At 33.1% G+C, this 24,648-nt stretch overlaps 3 long non-coding RNA genes across 13 annotated transcripts; 2 read left to right on the top strand and 1 right to left on the bottom strand.

Annotated features, from left to right (window-relative positions):
* The first annotated feature begins 10,981 nt into the window (after nt 1-10,981).
* LOC148266167 (uncharacterized) lies at nt 10,982-13,038 on the top strand. The gene is made up of 3 exons (XR_015818931.1): nt 10,982-11,347; nt 11,557-11,627; nt 11,872-13,038. It is a non-coding gene; the product is annotated as an uncharacterized LOC148266167 (long non-coding RNA).
* Nucleotides 13,039-17,562: 4,524 nt separating this feature from the next.
* On the bottom strand, nt 17,563-24,648 carry LOC148266165 (uncharacterized). 11 transcript variants are annotated; one of them, XR_015818928.1, is made up of 5 exons: nt 24,084-24,646; nt 23,105-23,271; nt 22,288-22,372; nt 18,161-18,434; nt 17,563-17,673 (listed from the first exon to the last, which is right to left on the bottom strand). It is a non-coding gene; the product is annotated as an uncharacterized LOC148266165 (long non-coding RNA). The 11 variants fall into 11 exon arrangements; XR_015818929.1 differs by lacking the exons at nt 17,563-17,673; nt 18,161-18,434 and adding exons at nt 21,511-21,832; nt 22,019-22,120 and having other exon boundaries at nt 24,084-24,645; XR_015818921.1 differs by lacking the exon at nt 17,563-17,673 and having other exon boundaries at nt 17,756-18,414; nt 24,074-24,640.
* On the top strand, nt 17,591-20,989 carry LOC148266166 (uncharacterized). Its single transcript, XR_015818930.1, has 2 exons — nt 17,591-17,731; nt 20,765-20,989. It is a non-coding gene; the product is annotated as an uncharacterized LOC148266166 (long non-coding RNA).

The raw sequence follows: 24,648 nt of genomic DNA, 5'->3' as shown, positions 1-24,648 counted from the left end.
ATATATTCTAAAATATTATATTTTTTTATTTATTTATATCAATAATACTGATAGTTACAGTAGTTACGAAAATTATTAATAGCAGAGGTATTACTAGTAATGTCAATAACGACAAAAACAGTAGTAATAATAACGATCACGATAATCGTAGCTAATAGTCGTAACAGTACAGATGACACTGCCACAATAGTGGTAGTGATTAGAGTAATGATAATAGCGATAGCAATACAGTTAATAACAATCACAACGGTTATCGTGATTGTGAAAAGTGAGAAGAGTACGGACAGCAACGACACTGGAAAGATAAAAACCTCAATGGTAGTCGTTATACTAAATTATTACCGTGCGATTTTCATCGCGTGCTAGATGGGTATTAAATTATAATTTATAGATTTAAAATATAATATAATATTATTAATTATATAGAATGGAAATTAAAATTAAACTCAAATTTAATTATTATTTATACGAAATTAGTATAATGTTTTAATACCTAATATTAGAACTTTATACTAATTTTAAATTGGCTTTTTTTATATATATAATGAATTAATTTTGGCGGATAAATCCACTACTTTTGCTGACTCAATATGACACGTGCACTTTCCACCTAATAATTCCATTATTTAATTTAAATTTAATTTAAATTTCGAAAATTATTTATTATTTTGGAATTTTCTTCCACTTTTCCAAATTAAAAAAAGAAATTACATTTTTAAAAAAAAAAAAAGAAAGTGCTCTGGCGAGTGTGAACAGAGGATGAGGCAGTGCGGGTCATTGTCCGCATGACGTCATCTATGACATTGCCCCTGATATTCTCGAAAATTACGAGAGTGCCAGAAACTTTAATACGACACGTGTACGGTTCTGATTCTTTGATTCGGATCTCAAACGAATATGCGTAGGCCAAATTTTGATAGGGTATTTTTAAAAAATAAATAAATAAAGGAATAGGAAAAGTTGGTAATTTAATTATTTTTATAATTAAAATATTCATTTATAGTTTGAATATATAATTATTTGATTTTCAACCCGCTTTATTATTATATTTTTATAAAACAAATGTGAGAATTTAAATAATTATTTTAAATAAAAAATCTTAAAAGAGAAGCATTATTTAAATTTATTATTATAAAATATATTTTTTTATAATAATTACTAATTTTTAACTTAAAAAAATTATTGTCTTAAAATTTTAATTATTACCATTAAGTGTTTAACTTTTTGTATTTTTAAAATTAATCATTTACTTAATTTTTAATTATTAAAATAAACAATATCTCCATATGGGCATAAAGTTGTCACGTTTGTAATTATTTTCTATTTTTTTTTCTCCGTTATTTAAAAAAAATCATAAATTAAATATAAATTTATAAAAATATAAAAAAATATATATTATAAAAAAGTATATTATAAATAATAAAATTAATCACATACTTATTACCTCAGCAATTATTTTCTGCCACGAGTGATAGTAATATTTTTAAAAGTTGATAACTTTTTTTTTATTTAAAAAAAGAAATATTAGTGACTTAATTGTAGTAAACTTATAATTATTGATTAAATTAAATTATAATCTGACATCTAGTTCATATAATTTTCTAAATATAACCCAAAAAAAAAAAAAGTACAGAAGTTCATTAAAATCACTTAAAAAATCAATTTAAAAAAAATTTACAACATGATTAATTGAAACTTAATTCATCTGAGAAAGTAATAAAGAACAATAAATTTTGGGTTTAATTTCTTTATAGTTTTTACCTACACACACACACACACATGTATGTATATATATATATATGTATATGTATATGTATATGTATATGTATATGTGTGTATATTTGTTGGGTCAATAATCAAGAATTGTCATCTTCAAAAGTTCATACTGCAGAATTTAACTTAGAAAAATGGCAAAGAATTGTCTCTTGATATTGGACATCTACTGGACATGTCTTTTTCTCTGGTTAACTTCACACAGAGATTCCAATTTGCTTTCAGAATGTACATATACATATACATATACATATACATATACATATATATATATATATACACATATATGGCCAATTGTAAGTTCCATTTTTGTGTAATAAATGGTAATTGAAAAAGGGTAATTATTTATTTGATTGGGATTCAACAATTTAATGCATAAGTATGTAATTAATTTCATTATTAATATATTTACTATGGTCAAAATGTATTTATTTAGTGATGGTAAAATAGATAGAGTAAATAAATTTTTACCCATTTCATAACCATACTTACCTTGCATGTTCTTAAAAATTAACCCAAATGTTACATATATGCAAATATGAAATTAAATATCAATACAAATAGATATAACAACGATGAATAAAGTTACCCGAAACTCCTCTCGTGACGATCTCTAAATCGAATAGAGGCGAATATATTTCATTCTTATTTTTATAAAATCATTTTTTTTTTCTAATATTTTGTACTAACAAATATATATTGGTGTATATCTTTTCAAATAATTTAGGGTAGATTATTTTTACTAATTAAATAAAATGAAATTCACTTATCAATTAAATAAATACCCAAATGATAATTAATTTAAAAATTAATTTATCAAGTCAAATGTGAGTAAAAAAAATGGTATTAATTTTTTTTTATTAATAAAAAAGAATTACTCATAATTTAATATATTAAAATTACAATTTTTTTTTTCATTATTTATAAGTGTAATAGACTTAGTAAATCATTATATTTTATTATTGTAGTACCATAAATATATTAATAAATTAATTAAACATATTAATTATGCTTTATGTGCTCTATTCTTTTCTTGGTATTTTTGAAAAATTTTATAATATTATTTTTGGCTGACATGCCAGTCATTGTCCCTCCTGTATATATATATATATATATATATATTATATTAATTATTAAATTATATTAAAGGTTTCTTTGGTGGTTGTGAAGCTTTGATGCTTCTATTCTATGTACCTATTTCTTAATTATAATTACTTATAATTAATTACTAAGCTAGGCTTAATCAAATATTAATAGTACTTATGCTATTATTCCACATGGTGGGTTGTTGTTATAGCTCTGTAATAAAATATATAATATATGTATATATATATATCTATACATTATTACAGGTCTCAAAGTAATTAATATTCCAGAAAGTTAATTGTATTTTGTTTATTAAGAAAAATGATTTTTCATAATGTGCATTAATTAATTAACATTAAATAAATTATAAATCATGATTCCTAGGTTTTTCTTTCACTTACAAATGATGATGTTTAAAACAAATATACAGTTTTTTTTTTTAAAAAAATTATATTTTATAATTAAAATTATTAAATTGAATTTTTACCCTATTGGAATTACTTCAATAAAAAAAAAAAAAAATAACCCTTTTAGAAAAAACATAAGTTCTCCATTAAACAATGTACAGAATTTACACAAATGATGAAGGGCTGTGATTTTGTGAGGTGGGTCTTACAGATATATAAATAAATAATATGTATATATGTGTGTGTGTGTATATATATGTATGTATGTATCTATCATAAGGCTGGCATGGTGAGAATTGGGAGGTAAAAATTAATTGATTTTAACAAAGGGAGGGTTGGTGATTTTGTAAGGTGGGTCTTGCAGACATATAAATAAATAATATGTATATGTGTGTGTGTGTGTGTATATATATATCTATCATAAGGCTGGCATGGTGAGAATTATATATGCATGTATGTATCTATCTATCTATCATAAGGCTGGCATGGTGAGAATTGGGAGGTAAAAATTAATTGATTTTAACAAAGGGAGGGTTGGTGATTTTGTAAGGTGGGTCTTACAGATATATAAATAAATAATATGTATGTGTGTGTGTGTGTGTGTGTGTGTGTATGTATGTATGTATGTATCTATCTATCATAAGGCTGGCATGGTGAGAATTGGGAGGTAAAAATTAATTGATTTTAACAAAGGGAGAGTTGGTGATTGGAGGAAGGGGAGAATAACATGAAAAGATGGAATACATGAGAGTGTGTTTGTTAATTACCAAAAACTTTATTTCACCCCTTCTGTAATTTTTGTGGGAATCGAGTAAAAAAGATTCCCCATTCAAAAGCTATTCAAACCTACACTATACATAATATATATCTATACATATATATCTATACATATATATATATATTATCTGCATAATGCAGACAGGTGAAAGTTGTTGCTCTTATTAGTATTATATTTTCACTTCTTATTTTTCAATACATGTATTTTCCCACAATCTCTAACTTCAACAAGTTTTTCTTTATCCTTCATCTCTATATATTTGAAGTTTATAATAATAATATAATAAGATGATTAAATTTTTAAGAATTTATTTGGAACGAACTAATTAGTTTAACTTCCAATTAAATGTTGAAGAAAACCGTACTTTAGTTACTAAGGTTGAGACTTTAGTCATTAGTGTATGAGCGGATTGCAGTGACCGACTAAATTAAGTGTCATTGAAGTTATTGTGTTTGTGGATGAAAAAAAGTATTATGTACGATTAGATTTCTTTAGTTGGAATATAACTCAAGCATGTTGAAAGATTGATATAATTTGTTTACTTATAAAGAAACGTAAAAAAATTGATGGTCATTTCTATAACTCAAGTAATTATTAAGAATTAAGATCTTATTGTTACGTTTGCACCAGTTTGTGAGAGAAAAGTTCAGTTGTGCTTTCTTAATATGATATGTATTATGTATAATACAACTCATGGTATGGATAACTACAAAGTAGGAGATAGGAGAGAAGAGATATATGATAACTACAGATTGTTATATGATAAACATAAAGGGAGAAGTTGATAGAAGGTAGGTGTCCTTAACACCCCCCTGATAAGCCCATGCTTCAAAGATTGTAAACGAAGCTTATAGTGGATGAACATGAAGTGATCACAAAGGAGGGGCTTGGTGAAAATAGCATCATTCCATTCTTTATAGAGGGAGGCTTGTTTTATGTAGTAGGCTCAACTTGAAGATAATATGGTTTGAGTAAATGTTTGGCAAAATAGGCGATATGTTTTCTGGTCATAGTGGAGTGGCGCAAGATCATAGGGTGACTATGTTTTGGGGAGGGACTTTGATTAGTGTTAACATTGAATTGAGTAGAGGTACATTTGGCAGATAAGTAGATGAGGATGAGTCTAAAGAGTTTGATGTGGTAGTGGATTAAGGGTGATAAAGTATGGTTGAGCTAAGAGTCTTAAAAGGAGACGACAGAGGTGATGTGGGAGAGATAGGTGTCCTTAACACTTACAAAAATATATAAAATAGGTTTGAACTCAATAAGCTATCATAATTATTTCAATTAATACAGTTTATTTTGACAAAATATGCAGTATATAATTTATACATATTGCAAGTGAGACATTTTTGTTAGAGAACAACATGAAGCTGTAATTTAACTCTGTGTATGTGTGTGTGTGTGTGAGAGAGAGAGAGAGAGAGAGAGAGAGAGAATTAATACCGTATATTTTGACAAAATATGCAACATTATACATATTGCAAGTGAGACATTTTTGTTTGAGAAAAACATGAAGTGGTAATTTAACTGTGTGTGTGTGTGAGAGAGAGAGAGAGAGAGAGAGAGAGTTAATACCATATATTTTGACAAAATATGCAACATATAGTTTATACATATTGTAAGTGAGACATTTTTGTTAGAGAAAAACATGAAGTGGTAATTTAACTCTGCGTGTGTGTGTGTGAGAGAGAGAGAGAGAGAGAAAACTAACTTCGAATCCTAAAATAGGCTTTAAGATTCTAGAATTAGACTAAAAGAATAATAAGATCAATAAATGAGTTATTCTAAGTATTTATTGACCATTTTTATTGTTTTGTTACTTTAAAAAAACCAAAGAAATTCTTTCATAGTTATAATATAATAAGAGACGGAAATTTTTTAGAAAGATTATCTCATAGAAAATTCTAAAAGGAAAAAAAAAAGAATGTGTGTAACGGCCCCGGAAATTTAAAAGGGAATATGTAAAAAAAATCTGAGTGCAGAAGCGAAATAAAAAGTTCTAATTAATATTCTTTACACAATAGCTTAAACGTACTAACAATATCAAAGAATAAGTCATCTAAAGAAAATTCTAGAAATGAAAGACTATAAAGAAAACTATAAGACATCTAGGCATCTACTCGCTGTCTTCTTATGGATCGGGCTCGGGAACCAAGTCCTCCTGATCTGAAATGGTTAAGTAAGGAATGAACTACACTAGCTCAGTAAGAACGTCACATTATATCACTGTCACAGAAGTAAAGGTTGGTAGAAAACCAAAAACAACCAATGGAGCACAAATTTTAAACAAATTCATTTATCAATAATCAAACCATTTACCATCCACTTACCTCAGTGAGATTTATAAAAAACGACCCATGAAAACAATAGCATTATAGAGATCATGAATTCATACATAATCTATAACATAACACATGTCATACTTTTATATTCTGTCCGGTATGGGCGCCAAATAATAAATCTCAATACCCTGTCCGGTATGAGGGTGAAACGAGCCGTCCTCATACCCCGTCCGGTATGAACGCCAAAATATTTAAAGTCTCCATACCCCGTCCGGTATGAGACAATGTTCCCAGTAGGGTTCCCTATGGACCCGGTCCATCTACCATCTCACAGGATATCTAGTGAGGCTGTCATCTTATCTATTTATCAATTCACACCCATTTCCTATTTTTTTTCCTTAGTCTCCGTTACGCATTCAAACATGAATACTTAAACAAGCAACGTGCATCCAATAAAGCAAGCATATCTTAGATTCATAAAATCAAACAGTAGTGAAGTAAACAGTGATTCATGCATTCAAAATTATAGAATAAATAAACCAGATAACATAATGCATTTAAACTGTAAAATAAATCAAACAGGAATTAACAGAGAAATATGTCCGATTCGGGCTCCATTAGCAACCGTAATTAATTATGCATATCTATTTAATTTGTACAAAATACAATATTATCATTTATTCAAATTTTAATTTCATGATAGGAAATAGAGTGAAGGGTCCTTACCTGATTCGACGTCGAAGAGCAGATTTTCACTGCACCCATGACAGTCCCTGGATTCCCTGAATTTTTCTCTGGGAACTGAAACGTGCTTACGGTACCTATACATGTCCCAAACAACTCAAAAATCAGACCCAGGACCTACTCGACCAATTCTAGAATTCCGGTACGGCGGCGATCCGCCTCAGGTTTGTTGTTTTCGGCCGTTTTCAGCCGAATTCAGCCAAACTTGCATCGGTTCCTGTGATAAAACACCCATAGGACCCTCGGTGGGCAGAAAAAACACAGAGAATCGAAACTTACCGGTGGTGGGGCTCTCCGGTGTGGCGGCTCATCCGGCTCGCGTTGCGGTTTGGTGTTTTGCTCTAGTCAGCTTGTAGAGGAGGGAATGGTGGTCACAATGGTGGAAAAATTATATCGAACGGGAATCAGAAAGGGCCTCATTAGAGGCAAAAATCGAGACAACCCGCGGCGGTGGTGCTGGGCTTTGGCGGCATTTTTCGGCCAATTTGCTGGTGTTTTTGCTCTGATTTGGCCATAGGTGGGTTTAGAATCGAATTCTGAGCTAAGAGAAGAATTTTTACCTCGTTTGGCGGTCGGAAGTTGCTCCGGTGCGGCGGCGGGTGGCGACGATCGGCTCCCCGGCGGCTGGGCTGTTTTCTCCTACGAGGGGCTCTGGCGGCTAGGGTTAAGGTTTGGATGTGGATGAGATTATTTATAACCATCCGCTTTTAATCTGAGCCGTCCATTGCGATTCAATCTGGGCCGTCTGATCGCGATTAAATAGGAAATGAATCTAGATCGTTCATCGCGATTCAATCTGGGCCGTCCGTGCGCATTTTTCATCAGGGCTGTCCGTGCGTGTGGGAACAGATCTCAGCCGTTCGATCACGCGCACGCGGATCGCCCACGTGTCTCCCTTCCGTGTGGCCTCCTGCGTCAGCGTCTCTGCCACGCGGTGCGTCCTGGTTGGCCGGGGCTGCTGACCGGGCATCTGACGGGGTGTAATTTTTTAAAATTACGTTTTGACCTCCGGTTTTTAATTTTTCTTTCAAAAATACCCCAAGAACCCAAATTTTCACATATTTTTCCCAAAATTATTTTCAATTAAATTCTTAAATAATTTCTACCCTTTATTATTATTATTATTATTATTATTTTCATTAAAATAAATTAAACTAAATTAAATTCAGTATATTATTACATAAATAATAATTATATTCATATAATAATTACAATAATAAAAAATAAAATAAAAATAAAGGGTTGTAGTTTTACAAATACCACATATTTTGATAAAATATACAACATATAGTTTATACATATTGCAAGTGAGACATTTTTGTTAGAGAAAAACATGAAGCGGTAATTTAACTTTGTGTGTGTGTGTGAGAGAGAGAGAGAGAGATTTTAGAATTAGACTAAAAGAATATCAATATCAATAAACGAGTTATTCTAAGTATTTGTTGACCATTTTTATTGTTTTGTTACTTTAAAAAAACCAAAAAAATTCTTTCATAGTTATAATATAATAAGAGACAGAAATTTTTGAGAAAGATTATCTCAAAGAAAATTCTAAAAGGAAAAAAAAAAAGAATGTGTCTGTATTTATGAGACATCCAATGGTGAATGTGCAACATTATGTGTTTAACTTTGAGCTCGTATGTGTTATAAATGTGATAAAAAAAATAGTTTCGTAGTTGATATTTTAGAAAAAAGAGATTAAGGTTGAAATCATGAAGTGAGATTTGTAATTGAGTATTCTATATTTGAAAACATACTTTTGTTGTTTGATGAAACTATGTTATCATTTGTATTTTAAAGCAAGTTACAAACATAGTTGTTAGAAAAAGGAAGAAATTATTTTTTGATGGATGGTTCTTTTTCAAAAAAAAAAAAAAACGTGGTAACAATAACTTCAAGATGAAGATTTGAGTAAACAAGTACGTGTTTAACTGAATAAATATCTCTTAAAAGCTTAAATAGTAAGATTTTAAGTCTACTAAGAAATGCTTTAGGCATGATAATCATCATCGAGAAAAAAAAAAATCAAAATTTGAGATGGTGATTTTTTTCAATTTTGATCGGAGGCCGATTAAGCGAAAGAGAAGCTTACACGCCACTATCTGATTACTTGTTAACACGAAACAAATCAGTGATCTTGAATTTTATTCTACTAGGTTACTTTAAAGCTCAAGTGAGTTTACACGAGGTAGATTTTAACCAAGAGCAAGGAAGAAATATTGAGAAAAAAATAATTATGAATTAGGGTTTTCTTTACTTAATATAACCTCTTGATAAAAAATAGTGATTATTTACGTAACGTACTGTAACAATTACTGATATTGTATGATAATCCGTGCAATAATGTACTTATAATTACTATTAAAATATTAACATAATTTGAAGTAACTATCTATAGTTATCAAATGAGTATATGTTGTTATTACATTAATTATCAAGTGTAATCATAGTTTTTAATTATTATTTTTTTTGAAGTTGTTAACATTCAACATTACAAAATTTGTATGATAGCAAATAATATTCAAAATAATAATAAAACATTATGAATTCTTAAATTCCATAGTTTATAGGTGTCTATACTTTTTTTTCCCTTCTCTAATCTATTAATTTGTAAACTATTTTCATATTTTTATTATTTATACGAGCTTATAAATAGAACTTTCGTAAAATAATAAATTTTGAAAAAAAAAAAAATTTATAATTATGTTTTTCTCTTGTTAGAATCAGAATTTTTTTTTTTTCATATTTATAATTTAAAATTATAAAATAAAAATCGAATACTTCAAAAACGTAAATTAAATTCAATTTAATGTCATTTAAAATTTATAATCATAAATACTTTGAACCAATACGTCATTTTACTCTCATATAATTTCTCGTTAAAGAATTATAATATAAAAATTATTCATATAATATAAACATGATGCCATTAGATATATGATTATTATTTTATAGACATTATGATACTTTTACAATGAGTTAAAACAGTAATTATAGAACCCACTTTTTGTCTCTTGCAAATCTTCATTTGACCAACCCTAATAAGTGAAAATTAAAAAGACAAAGGAGAGAGAAAATTGAAATGGGGAGATATTGAGGAGGATTTTTTCAGCTGTTACTTAGACAAGTTGAATTTGTAGACATGCATATACATATATATATATATATATATACACACACACACACACACATATATATGATTTTGGTTTTGGTCCACACTGGATTTAGTTGTCTGGTTAATAATCAAACCCTAAATCATGAGTTGAAGCCTTAAATCCTCCCCCTTCCCCACCACCTTGGCCTGAGTCTACTATAAAGGCATACAAAGCATGGGGAGCAAATCAAATATTTTCTCAGCAATCATCCCTCACAAATATATATATATATATATATATATGTGTGTGTGTGTGTGTATGTATGTATGTATGTATGACTCAAAAAGTCAAACACTCACTTCATGATCTATGATGCAAGGTAGCAACTTTTGATTGATTTTTATTTAAATGATAAGGTAAGTAAAATCTACATGTTAATTTATATATATATATATCTTGAAAATCATTGTATTATCTAAACACTATTTTATTTTTATTTTTTAAAAAAGTAGAAAACATTATATTTTATAAACTGTTTGACATTTTGTATTTTTTTTTTCAAAGATATCTATTAATTTTTTCATAAAGTAAATGATTAATGACAAAAAAACACATACTAAATTATATAGTATATTATTTTTTTTTCCTAATTTTAAAAAGTTGGTAATTTATATTTTTTTGGGTGTCTAATTTCTAAAAAATTGGTAATTTTTTTTTTATAATGTGGTAATTTTTTTAAAAAATTTACATTATTTCAATAGTGGGTGTATGTAGCGCCCGGAAAGGAGGAGGAAAAAAAAAAAAAAGGGGGGCCACGTCAGCAGCCACGTCAGCAGTCCCGGCCAACCGGGGCCTGCCACGTGGCAAGATCGCGTCACTCCGAAAGGAGCCACGTTGGCGATCCGCGTGGGTGCGATCCGACGGCCCAGATCAATCACGCGATCGGACGGTCCAGATTCAAACGCACGGACGGCCCAGATTCAATCAAAAACGAACGGTCCAGATTAAAACGAAACGAACGGCTGTGATCAAAAGGCAAGGGGTTATAAATAGAACCCCCACACCAGACCAAAAACCCTAGCCGCCAGCCGCTCGCCGGAGAAGACGAACCAGAGGCCGACCGCCGCCACCCGCCGCCACTCGCCGCCGCACCGGGGAAATTTCCGACCGCCGATCGAGGTAAATTTCATACCCCCGACTCGTTTTTCCCCACTGATTCCTCCTATGGCCAAATCGAAGCCGAAATCCCGGCCAAACGGCCGGAATACGCGGCCGAAGCCCAGCGGCGCCGCCGCGCCCCTCTCGGTTTTTGCCTCCGACGAGGCTCTTCCCGGCCTCCGTTCGATGCAATTTTTATATCACCGTGATCACCATTCTTTTCTCTACAGGTTGACCGAAGCCAAATCACCAAAACACGAACTTCGCCGGAGAGTCGCCGTATCCGAGAGCGCCGCCGCCGGTAAGCTCCGCTTTTCCGTGATTTTTTTGGCCCCCCGAGGGCCCTAGGGTTGTTTTCTGACAAGGACCAATGCGAGTGTGGCCGAATTCGGCCAAAAACGGCCGAAAACAGTCAACCCGAGGCGACTCGCCGCCGCCAGCGGCGGCGCCGTCGCCGGAGCACGGCGGAGCCGCCGTGCCGGAGTTGCGATTTGGGCCGAAAGAGGCCCTGGGCCTAATTTGGATTTTTTTTGGAACACGTGCAGGTACTGTTAGCGTGTTTCAGTTCCTCGGGAAAAATTCAGGGAAAATTAGGGACAGCCTGCAGGCGCACTGTGAATCGTATTCGGATCCCGAAAACAAGTAAGGACCCCTCACCCTATTTCCTATCACGGTATTAAAGTTCAAAATGATAAAACGGTATTTCTTGAATTAACGCATGTGTGAAATTGCTTAAGGTTGCTAATGGAGCCCGAGTCTAGTGTGATTGATGATTTACTGTTATTTGGCATGTTTTACACTGTTTTACAGCTTTAAATGCATTATGGGGTTTGATGTGTTCATTTTATAGTTTCGAATGCATATATTACTGTTTTATTAATTATGGGTTGAATGACTGGGATATTGATGCTATATGTTGTCTGTTCGGCATGAATTACGATTTGCTTGTTTAAATGTGAATTGATGATGCTTATTGAGGAAAAGGGAAATGAAACATTGTGTAGACTGATAATTGTATGATGGGGTCAGCCTGACTAGATATCCTGGGAGATGGTGGACGGACCGGGTCCGTAGGGAACCCTACCGGGATTGTGGTCTCACATGCCGGACGGGGTATGGAGATCTTATGGTTTTGGCGCCCATACCGGACGGGGTATGGGGACGGCCCGTTTCACCCTCATACCGGACGGGGTATTGAGGTTTATGGTTTTGGCGCCCATACCGGACGGGGTATGGGGACGGCCCGTTTCACCCTCATACCGGACGGGGTATTGAGGTTCATGGTTTTGGCGCCCATACCGGACGGGGTATGGGGACGGCCCTGGAAACTGATTATGAATGTTAAAGGTTAACGGGTAGCGGAACCCCTATGGACCCCCACGGATACTAGTAGGCTGGTAAATGAGAAAAAAGATATGTTGTACAATGATTGAATTACAAGATGCGTGATAAGTGTTATGTTTTACAGCTTAGATTATTCAATGATTATGATAATGTTATTGTTTTTCTCATATTGTTTTCATAAATTCCACCAAGGTAAGTGGATGGTAAAAGTTTTATTATTGATAAAAGGTTTTGTTGTTAATAAACGAGTTTATTGTAAATTATGCTCCATTGGTCTTTTTGTGGTTTTCTACCCACCTTTATCTCCGTGACGGTGAGATATCGTGATGTTCTTACTGGGCTAGTGTAGCTCACTCCTTAATTAACCATTTCAGATCAGGAAGACATGGTTCCCGAGCCCGTTCCGCAGGAGGACGACGAAGGGGATGCCTAGAGACTCTGTAGTCATACGCATAGTTTATTTTCGAGTTTTCTTTCTTAGTTAGTTTAACCTTTTATATTTTAAGTACGTTTGTTTGGTTTTTCGTGTAAGGGATGTTAACTGGAATTTTGATCTCGCTTCCGCATTCGATATATTTAAATACTCATTTCATTTTAATATTTTCCGGGGCTGTTACAGTGTAAGTGGGATTTCATAAAAAAAAAAGGTAATTTATATTTTTTTGGGTGTCTAATTTCTAAAAAATTGGTAATTTTTTCTATAATGTGGTAATTTTTTAAAAAATTTACATTATTTCAATAGTGGGTTTAAGTGGGATTTCAAAAAAAAAATGGTAATTTATATATTTTTTTGGGGGTCTAATTTCTAAAAAATTGGAAATCCCACTTACACCCACTATTGAAATAATGTAAATTTTTCAAAAAATTACCACATTATAAAAAAAAATTACCTTCAAAATATATCTTTTTGGGGATCTAATTTCTAAAAAATTGGTAATTTTTTTTAAAATTTACATTATTTCAATAGTGGGTGTAAGTGGGATTTACAAAAAAAAAAATGGTAATTTATATATTTTTGTGGATCTAATTTCTAAAAAATTGGTAATTTTTTTTTTTATAATGTGGTAAATTTTTTTAAAAAAATTTATATTATTTCAATAGTGGGTATAAGTGGGATTTCAAAACCAAAAAAAAAAAAGAAATTATGGAAAAAATTTGAAGTGCTCCACCACAAATTGTCTTTGAGAATGATTTTGACTGAAAGCCATAAAGCTATGAAATAAAATTAATGGAGTAGAGAAAAGGATAAGATACAAAGAGACACTATAAGCATGAGAATCTTGACTTTAAAAGACAATAATGCCCAATCACTTCTCTTACTTTCCTTATTTTTTATTTCTCTATCTTCATTTTGTCTTCTTTTTTTTCCCCATTTCTAATTTTTAAACACTAAGATACATACATACATACATACATACATACATCTAGAGTTGTAACATCATCATTTGGGATGATGCATGATTTGTTACTCTACAATATTTTTTGGGTTATTATTCATTGATGAAGAGATACAAAAAATCTTGTTAGTATTTTTACTATTAACTTTCAAATGTCTACATCATATCGGTACTGTTAGGATTGACGGTATAGAATTGAATTTGTTATTTGATTATTTGGGTTCGGACATTTAAAACTTAGTTCAATTCTCATTAGCTTTTCATAAGAGTTTAACAATAGTGATTGTTAGTGCACTTCTCTAATTTTGTCAAAGACCGATTATTTGTTACTATATTATTTCAAAATTAAATTTAATTAAAGTTTGTGATGAAATTGATAATTGATGTATTTGGCGAGATTATTTACTTATGATGAGAGTATAAATATGAGGTAAATATATGTATCTTTTTTTTTTTTTATTTTCATCGTAAAAGTTAAATATGTTGCTCTCTGAGTTGATGTCTCTTATGCCGTAAGCTTCAAATTACATACAATATTAAATAGGCTAGTATATACGACTTCTAAATTGTTTGTTTAAACAAATAATTCTACGGACAAACTTGTTACCGCTGCATAATAAAACTTATGTGCTTATGAGTTTTTTAAACATATCTTGTAAACTATTTTGGTGAGTGTAAATATTGGACTTACATTCAATACAATGATGCATGACAATTATAAAGATTCGGTATTTTGTGAATATTTTGTTTTATTTATGGATATAGACGACTTAAAATGATACTTATAAATTTGCATATTTTTAAATTTAATTATAGATATTGAAAGAGATGTTTACAAAAACGAATACGTTATAAGTTTTGTTTCTGATTTTCAAAAAGATTAAGTGGGTGGACTACATTTGTTTTTTCCAACTCTCAATTTTATTTTTGAATGATTAGGGTTTTTTTTTTTAATTATTTTAATTACAATTAATTACTAATGATTTAATTATTATTATTTTTAAAGTAAAAAAGAAAATCATTTGCAACAACAATTTGGTAAATTTTTTTTTTGTTCAAAATGTTGAAATCATTTGGGTTTTAAAAATTAAATTTTAGTGAAAATATATTTAGAATTAAATCATATTATACATTAAAATTTCAAGAACTAAAATCATAATCTTTGTTCCTTATTTATTTCGTACAAAATTCTCTTATAATTTTTACGATGTTTTCGTTTTCATCTAAAAATTTTGGTTAATTCGAAACTAGAAAAATTTAAATTCCAAAATTTGAACCTCAAACAAACATCAACGCATTTCGACCGACGCCTCGAGAGTGAGTGAATGATTAAATGTTAATAAGGGTGTTTGGATGGATAGAAAATAAAGTGGGAAAACTTTTTCTTGGGTGGAAAAGAAAGTTATATACATTACAAATGATTAATATGATTTTTGAATAAATAGAAATTCATAGAATGATTTCTCCTTTGCGTGAAGAAAAAGGAACTTTACATATTATTACACTTCAAAAAAAAAAAGACATAATAATATACTTTTTTATAAGAAAACATAATAATAAACATACCTCTTGCGAATCTTTGTTTTTCTCTTTCAAGTTTCTTCCTTTGTTTTTTCCTTAAGCAAATATAACATATATATATATATATTCTAATCTTAGAAGTCTATAGGCAATATATCTCTATACATTTGAGATATAGGTTAAACATAATTTCTAAAAAAAAAAAAAAATCCGCGTGATAGTTTGTAAATCCAAAATTTAACTTTTTTAAAAAAATCAGATCAGATATTAACTCGTTATAACTATCACAAATAAAAAAATTTAACTATTACAAAATAATTTTTTTACGAAATCAAATTTAATTAATTTAATACTATAAATACTTTAACGAGCCACGATTTACTGAATCGAATATTATGAGTTTATTACTGTTAGTTCATAATATATTTATAAAAAAACAAATAATAAATTTTACGTCGCGAATAAAATTTAAATTCGTGATTAAACTATAGTAAAATTTTAAATTTAATTGAAAATATTAAAAGTGTTATTTTATATATAATTTATGCCATAATGTTATGTAAATTAATATATGATTTTTCTAGGGGTTATTATTGTTTTATTTTCCAAACATTTTTATATTGTAGCAATAAATTTTGAAATTTGAATTCTATTATGGTAATAAGAAAATTAATAATTAATACATAGCAAAAAAAGTATAATTAATTAAGTTAATGATGATTAATTTTTTGGTGGGTGGTCCTTAATTACTCCATATGTGTATATATATACATATACATATATATATATATATATATAGTTATAGTCAGAGTCAAGCCTCGAGCCCCAATGATTCCATGCACATGTAGCTATTGCTTCTCATCATAAACAAAGTATAATCACCTACACTACATTTTCCAATCAATTATAATTATAATATATGATCAAAATTCATTTCTTAATTAAATAACTATATGTAACCATCTACATTCATTACATCAAATTTTAATTACAAAATACAATTAACTTTCTAAATAATTACTACATTTACACAGCAAATCTAAGTTTTAATACTCTTTAATTAGTGAAATATTTAAACCGAATCGATTCTTAATTTATACCGATTAAATTATAATAATTTTTTTTAATAAAAAATACAAGTTTATTTTTTCAAAAATCAAACTTTAAACTTAAATTTTCACGTGAAATATTTATTAAATTATAATATTTTATTACTACGATGTCGGGAATGAAAAATTTAAGTATGACCTTGGAATCTTACGGAGAAAAGCCCAAATTTATAAGCAATCCATGGGCTTCAGTGGGCTCGAGACCCACCAGGATTGAGCCTCGTACACAAACGTAATTCAAGACTTGGAGTCAGTGATTATATTGGATTAAGTCTCCACGAATTTATTATATTTAAAAAAAAAAATATTTCATGAGCGAAGTTATATATATTTTTAATTAGAATAATTACTCCGGATTGCAAAATCCAATTTAGTCTCTTGTTTGAGACCGAGTGCAGCAAGAGGGCAACTCTAGAACTATAACTTAGCTGTGAATATCAGGGTGTGTATATATATATGTATATGTGTATGTATATGTATATGTATATGTATATGTGTATGTATATGTACACCTATTGTTCAAGACATATGATTTAGGGGAGATGGATTGAATGAATTGGATAAGGCATGAGTAGGGACTTCAACTATGGGGGACATGTATATAAAGCCAGTTATATCAACTAGACAAGATACTGCAACTTGGTTTTTTAATATGTGGTCTGCATGCAAATATATATCCTGCATATGTATTCACGTGTGTTTTTTAGCTTAGATATCACAGCGTGATATGTGAATACAAGTACACAACCATGTGGATATATATATATATATATATATATATATACACATATATGCGTATCTCCAAGATGAAGACACTGCAACTTATCTCCCAATGCATCCACAAAAACAAATAGTCAAGAGTTAGGCAGTGACCATCAAAGTAGGAATCACATTCAGCCTGTCAGAAGTTTAAACCGCGGCCCTTCGGGATGGTTAGATAATCAGCACGAAATGAAACTGTTTCGCGCTCAAATCTCTGTTTGGAAAGAAGGAAAATGCATGTAAAGAGATTCCAAGAAAGAAACTGGAAAGAGGTAAATGGTTTTTTACAACTTGCTTTCCACATTGAATGGTGTGTATCCATGGTTGAAGTGATCATTTGTCTGAATCTAATAACATATATAATTTAATCGAACAGCTAGAAAGTAAGATATATTCGATCAAGTAAGACTTAGAGTGATAAATTGTGTGGTAGTGGACTAAATTCAATAGATTAGCTAAAAGAATTTAGTCGGTTAAATCGATTTCTTAACTGCATAAGCCAAGCATGGGGCTTGAGAAACTGTGAAGTAAGATCTAGCGACCTGTATCTTATTTTTCAACATGATGAATCAAACTAGGTAGAATAAATGTAGACTAATCGACCATGAATCCCCAATTTGAAACGCTGTAGAAATCCTTAATGAAAGAATGAGTGTTAACTAAATGATTGACTTCTAATTTATGGTTTACAAAAGGCTTACAAGGAATCTGATGCCCCGTTGACAGTTCCAGACTGCTTCGGAGTTGATCTGGCTTGGCAGCAAACAGTTTATTAGCTTGACTGAAAGTGAGTCGTCCAAACTAACCACAACCCTACACAGGAAGACACTAGACAAAAATGATAGTCAATTTTTTGAGAGATTAATAGGGAAAATTCTCTTCAGGTTGCTTCTGCCATGGATAGTTTGGAGCTTCTGTCCGCCTCGGTTCCATCACAAACTTTTTCAGGACTTCTCTGTTCCAGATGGATCATTTCTGAGCCAAGCATAAAGAAAATAATACAACTCTAATAATATCTTTAAAGAAAGTTTAAACATGGAAATGATAGTCAGAAATCCTTCGAACATGCTTCATGAGCAACGTAATCATCAAGGATATCAAGAATAAAGCAAAAGAGAACATCATTAAATGGACTGTAGATGATCATAAGAGAGAGACTGATAATGAAGCAAAGATTTCTGTTAAGCAACTTGGATAGGGAAGTGGTAGCATCAAACTAAAGAGCATATTAGGCCTGGATGAGAAATAGGCCCCAAAAATGGCAAGCCATTGAAATGGGAAAAAAAGATATCTTAATTGAAATTCCCTTCCCCATTCACATGCATGCAAAAGAAGAAAGGAAAATGATATGTGTGTGTGTGTGTGTGTATATATATGTAGCACCCGGAAAGGAGGAAGAAAAAAAAAAAAAAAAAAAAGGGGGCCACGTCAGCAGCCACGTCAGCAGGCCCGGTCAGCAGTCCCGGCCAACCGGGGCCTGCCACGTGGCAAGACCGCGTCACTCCGAAAGGAGCCACGTTGGCGATCCGCGTGGGTGCGATCCGACGGCCCAGATCAATCGCGCGATCGGACGGCCCAGATTCAATCAAAAACGAACGGCCCAGATTAAAACGAAATGAACGGCTGTGATCAAAAGGCAAGGGGTTATAAATAGAACCCCCACACCAGACCACAAACCCTAGCCGCCCGCCGCTCGCCGGAGAAGACGAACCAGAGGCCGACCGCCGCCACCCGCCGCCGCACCGGGGAAATTTCCGACCGCCGATCGAGGTAAATTTCATACCCCCGACTCGTTTTTCCCCGCTGATTCCTCCTATGGCCAAATTGAGGCCGAAATCCCGGCCAAACGGCCGGAATACGCGGCCGAAACCCAGCGGCGCCGCCGCGCCCCCTCTCGGTTTTTGCCTCCGACGAGGTCCTTCCCGGCCTCCGTTCGATGCAATTTTTATATCACCGTGATCACCATTCTTTTCTCTACAGGTTGACCGAAGCCGAATCACCAAAACACGAACCTCGCCGGAGAGCCGCCGTACCCGAGGCGACTCGCCGCCGCCAGCGGCGGCGCCGTCGCCGGAGCACGGCGGAGCCGCCGTGCCGGAGTTGCGATTTGGGCCGAAAGAGGCCCTGGGCCTAATTTGGATTTTTTTTGGAACACGTGCAGGTACTGTTAGTGTGTTTCAGTTCCCCGGGAAAAATTCAGGAAAAATTAGGGACGGCCTGCAGGCGCACTGTGAATCGTATTCGGATCCCGAAAACAAGTAAGGACCCCTCACCCTATTTCCTATCACGGTATTAAAGTTCAAAATGATAAAACGGTATTTCTTGAATTAACGAATGTGTGAAATTGCTTAAGGTGGCTAATGGAGCCCGAGTCTAGTGTGATTGGTGATTTACTGTTATTTGGCCTGTTTACAGCTTTAAATGCAAAATGAGTTTTGATGTGTTCATTTTACAGATTTGTGTGCATATACTACGTTTTTATTAATCATGGGTTGAATGACTGAAAAACTGATACTGTATGTTGTCTGTTTGGCATGAATTACTGTTTTGCTTGTTTGTATGTGAATTGATGATGCTGACTGAGGAAAAGGAAAATGAAAGATTGTGTAGACTGATAATTGTATTATGGGGGTCAGCCTGACTAGATATCCTGGGAGATGGTGGACGGACCGGGTCCGTAGGGAACCCTACCGGGATTGTGGTCTCACATGCCGGACGGGGTATGGAGATCTTATGGTTTTGGCGCCCATACCGGACGGGGTATGGGGACGGCCCGTTTCACCCTCATACCGGACGGGGTATTGAGGTTTATGGTTTTGGCGCCCATACCGGACGGGGTATGGGGACGGCCCGTTTCACCTTCATACCGGACGGGGTATTGAGGTTCATGGTTTTGGCGCCCATACCGGACGGGGTATGGGGACGGCCCTGGAAACTGATTATGAATGTTAAAGGTTAACGGGTAGCGGAACCCCTATGGACCCCCACGGATACTAGTAGGCTGGTAAATGAGAAAAAGATATGTTGTACAATGATTGAAATTTTAAGGGGCGTGATAAGTGTTATGTTTTACAGCTTATATTATTCAATGATTATGATAATGTTATTGTTTTTCTTATATTGTTTTCATAAATTCCACCGAGGTAAGTGGAGGGTAAAGGTTTTCATGTTAATAAACGAGTTTGTTGTAAATTATGCTCCATTGGTCTTTTGTGTTTTTCTACCCACCTTTACCTCCGTGACGGTGAGATATCGTGATGTTCTTACTGGGCTAGTGTAGCTCACTCATTATTTAACCATTTCAGATCAGGAAGACATGGTTCCCGAGCCCGTTCCGCAGGAGGACGACGAAGGGGATGCCTAGAGACTCTGTAGTCATACTCATAGTTTTATTTTCGAGTTTCTCTCTTAGTTAGTTTAATCTTTTGTATTTTAAGTACGTTTTTGGTTTTTTTTCGTGTAAGGGATGTTAACTGAAATTTTGATCTCGCTTCCGCATTTGATATATTTAAATACTCATTTCATTTTAATATTTCCGGGGCCGTTACAATATATGTATTGATGGGAAACAAAGGTGCACTCCCCTCAATTTGCTCCTGAGAAAACATTATGACTGGTTCACATTGATTTATTTAGTAAATACGAACTGGCTGCTATCTAAAGCACTTATATTCTCGGTATAATCAAGAATCAAACACCACTTTCTCTGCCCATCATCCGGATGAATCAGTCCCTCACGAAAATACTCTCCTCTAGGATCAAGCAGTTTGGCTGTTTGTCATCCTTAAGGCCTAACTCCTATTGTGTATATGTACATCTTAAAAATTTCACTTGCTTCTTTCAGAAATTCGCAAACGAGTGGTCTTAATTTGGTCTCAAATGCATGAATTCCAACATGAAGAGGTTTCCTTTCAGAAGGTCTGTTCATTTCATAATTCTTGAATCTGATGATGTTACAGTAATATAGCTTAAACTCAAAGATCATAAGAATCCAGTAAAGAAATTCAATAAGTCGATATTATGATGGTCAATCAACAAGCACAGGCATGCATGCAGTAAAATTCATAACATGTTTCTCTTAACTTTTGAAGTGAAAGCAAATTCAATACAGATCCACAGGAATAATTGTGGGGAAAAAAATAAGAAGGACAACAGCTTTTCCAAAATTCAACATAATACCTACGACATGAATCTCACAAAGACGCATAAGCTTTACTTTTCCATCAATGAGAAGACATTTTCGTAAGCTTTACATTAAGACTTTGGAGTATGTGACAGCAAATGGTAAGCGAAGCTTATCAAACCCATACGAGGTTAGCTCCAGAAAACCACAGGAAAACCATCTTCAATAAGTACCAAGTCCTACTTATTGCCTGTTCAGAAATAGTTCTTAGAAGAACATGACAAGAACAACTTCTTTTAAACATTTAAGAGATATAAATGTTACATACAGGCATATACATGTCTGTGCAGCAGAAAACAAATTTTTCAACGGTAGGTCTTCTTTCTAAAAGAAAATTATTCAGAAACTAATTTGAAAAAGAGTTATAATTTCGTACCTGATCTACATATGAGTATGTGCAGAAGAATTCTCATGCATCCGTTCAAGAAAGTGCAAGCAGGAATACATGTGGACATGCGTGGAAATGCACATACACACACTAACAAACATTAAGTACATGAAATCAAAACCCTGTTTCTTTTCCATTCTTTTTATACCAACTTCAAAACTCAACAGAATTTCACCAGTGAAAGAGAAATATTCTACCAGTCCAAGGAGCAGAAGCTGTGTGGCTTCAACTCCGGGACTAGCATCAGAGAATCATACCTGTTACTTCATCTGGTGATGCACGGCAGGTTAATCCATTTGGCTGCTCTATGTTTTCCAACTTTTCAATGTTTCTTCTTTTATCCTGCAAGGTAATCCAAAAAAGAGATTTACAATACACATGCATGGATAGAGAAAGTTACCGATTTGTTTACAAAAATATCGATAAGAAAATTGCATGTGGGGGACAGTATTCCCACATGCTAAGAGAACTATTAAGTCAAGCTCTTGCTATAAAGAACATGAGCAACTATACTTTTACCTAATGCCTACTACATTACATGGTTTCCTCTGCACAGAATGTCCACTCTGTAACAGCTGTGTTCATCCAAGCCTTAAACCCAAGTAGTTTATTACCAAAGAGATGTCAAATTACGGAAAGTGATTACTTGGATGTATCTACCACTTCATACAGTTTCATGCAAGCGACAAGATCAGCAAACTCAATGAATCATACCCCATAGGATAAATTAAGATAAAAAATCCAAATCATAGATATACAGTAAAACCTCTGCCACCAAACTAGAAAATCAAAGTCCTTGTGAAAATTGTGACATAAATAGCATGTTCAGATAAAAATAATAACAATCAGTTTACAATCCAGATCCCACATTTTGACTATTAGGTCATGTTTGGTATGGTGGGTAGGGTAAGTTAAGGCTAGTTCATTATTCCAAACAATTTTAACTCGTTCGATTCAAGAGAACATTCCTATGAACTTCTTATTCTCTGAAATCAAGACTTAATTACTTATTTTGGGAATACTCAAAGCCCTGCTAGACACTACAAGAGCATAATAGAGCAATTCAAAAGTTACCTCCCCCTTTCAGTGTAAGAGTTATCCTCAACTCCATCACCTTGAGATGATTCAACAGATTCAGATTCCAGCTCTGCATCAAGAAATGCAGCGAAGTTGTCGCTACTAGATGAATGCACCGGAGAATCCATCAAAAAACTCATTTGGTCATCCACGCAATAAAAATGCTTCAATTCAAATGAAAAATAATAAGATACAAAAGAGAAGTGCTTGAATTCTAGAATTCTTCTTACTTTTCCACATGCAAACAAGAATGCTATTCTTCTTACAGAGTTCATTAAGCACTTTTACCCAATTCTACATCTGTGATGGCTGATTAAGAAACGTATTATATGAAGTTATCGTACCAAGCTAGTACCGAACGCCCATTAAAAAAAAGCAATGTTTTGAAGCTTCTCTTGAGGTGTGTCTCAAAATGAAGGTGGAATGCATTAGGCAAAGGATCCAGTTGGCTTAGAAAGACAGTTATGATGAGGACAAAGTATCAATTCACTAGGTGCATGTGATGAATACCCATGAGGAAAGGTAAAAGAACCTTTCCTGGTGGATTTAATTAACAAACTCTATAATCAAACTCGGTTACAGAGAAAATTAAAGCCTAAGTAGCTTGTTTTGACTTGACAATACACCCAAGCAAATCCCTCAAACTAAAATTAACTTTCCCCTAAGTGCATCAATAACCTCATCCTCAACACCTAGATGATGCTTAAGATAAAAGTGTAAGAACAAAATGTTCACTGATTAAAGAATTCCAAACAACTTAATATGCCTGTAACTCAATAAAAAACTCCTTGGGAAGAATCACTAGCAAAGGGATTGTACAACACCATACACTTTTTCTCAAAGATAGAACTAACTTGTTTAGACTCACAGAAGTTCTCGTTAAAGAACCCTATAGCATATGGCTGTTGACTCACTGTAGCACCTATTCCAACTCTTAGGTAATCGAAGCAATTGCAAAGAAGCTACCTTTACGTACCTCTGTGCATAGCCATCCACCTCCACGACGCAATGCAGCATCATGTCAGCGTCATCAGCCTCATTGGCCCAAGTTCCCTTGACTCAACAAAACCTTCAGGGACTCCAAGCTACCTCTAAATGTAGCTCTGTGCAGAGCCATTCATCTCTTATGGTCCTTCTTGTTAACCTTCCCCACCAACTCCAGACAGTTCTTGATTATGTACACGTCGGTTACCCTCGCGACTCGCTGCAAAAGATCGCCAGATAAAGCACGTCGTGCAGATCTGAGTGCTCGTTTTCCAGTGCCAGCCGCGAAAGGGGCCTTGCATTCTATATTCACTACGCATTTGGCAAAACTAGAGGTTTCGAGTAACACTGTTGAAGATTGAGTTTTCCACGGGACAAGTAGTTTGATTTTGTTTTTTTCATACTTACTGTTTACTGTTTCCTTCATGTTTACTGTTTCCTTCAGGTATTGACTACAGCAGAAAACTCCTATTTTTTCTGCAAATTTTCCTTTTCACTTTCTTTCATATTCTTCCATATTTCAGAAATTTAATTAACTAACATTTTAAAGAGTGGTA

The sequence above is a fragment of the Carica papaya genome, chromosome 5, assembly GCF_054855325.1.
Source record: "Carica papaya isolate Zhongbai chromosome 5, ASM5485532v1, whole genome shotgun sequence".
NCBI lineage: Eukaryota > Viridiplantae > Streptophyta > Magnoliopsida > Brassicales > Caricaceae > Carica > Carica papaya.
This window is presented reverse-complemented; position numbering and strand designations above follow the sequence as displayed.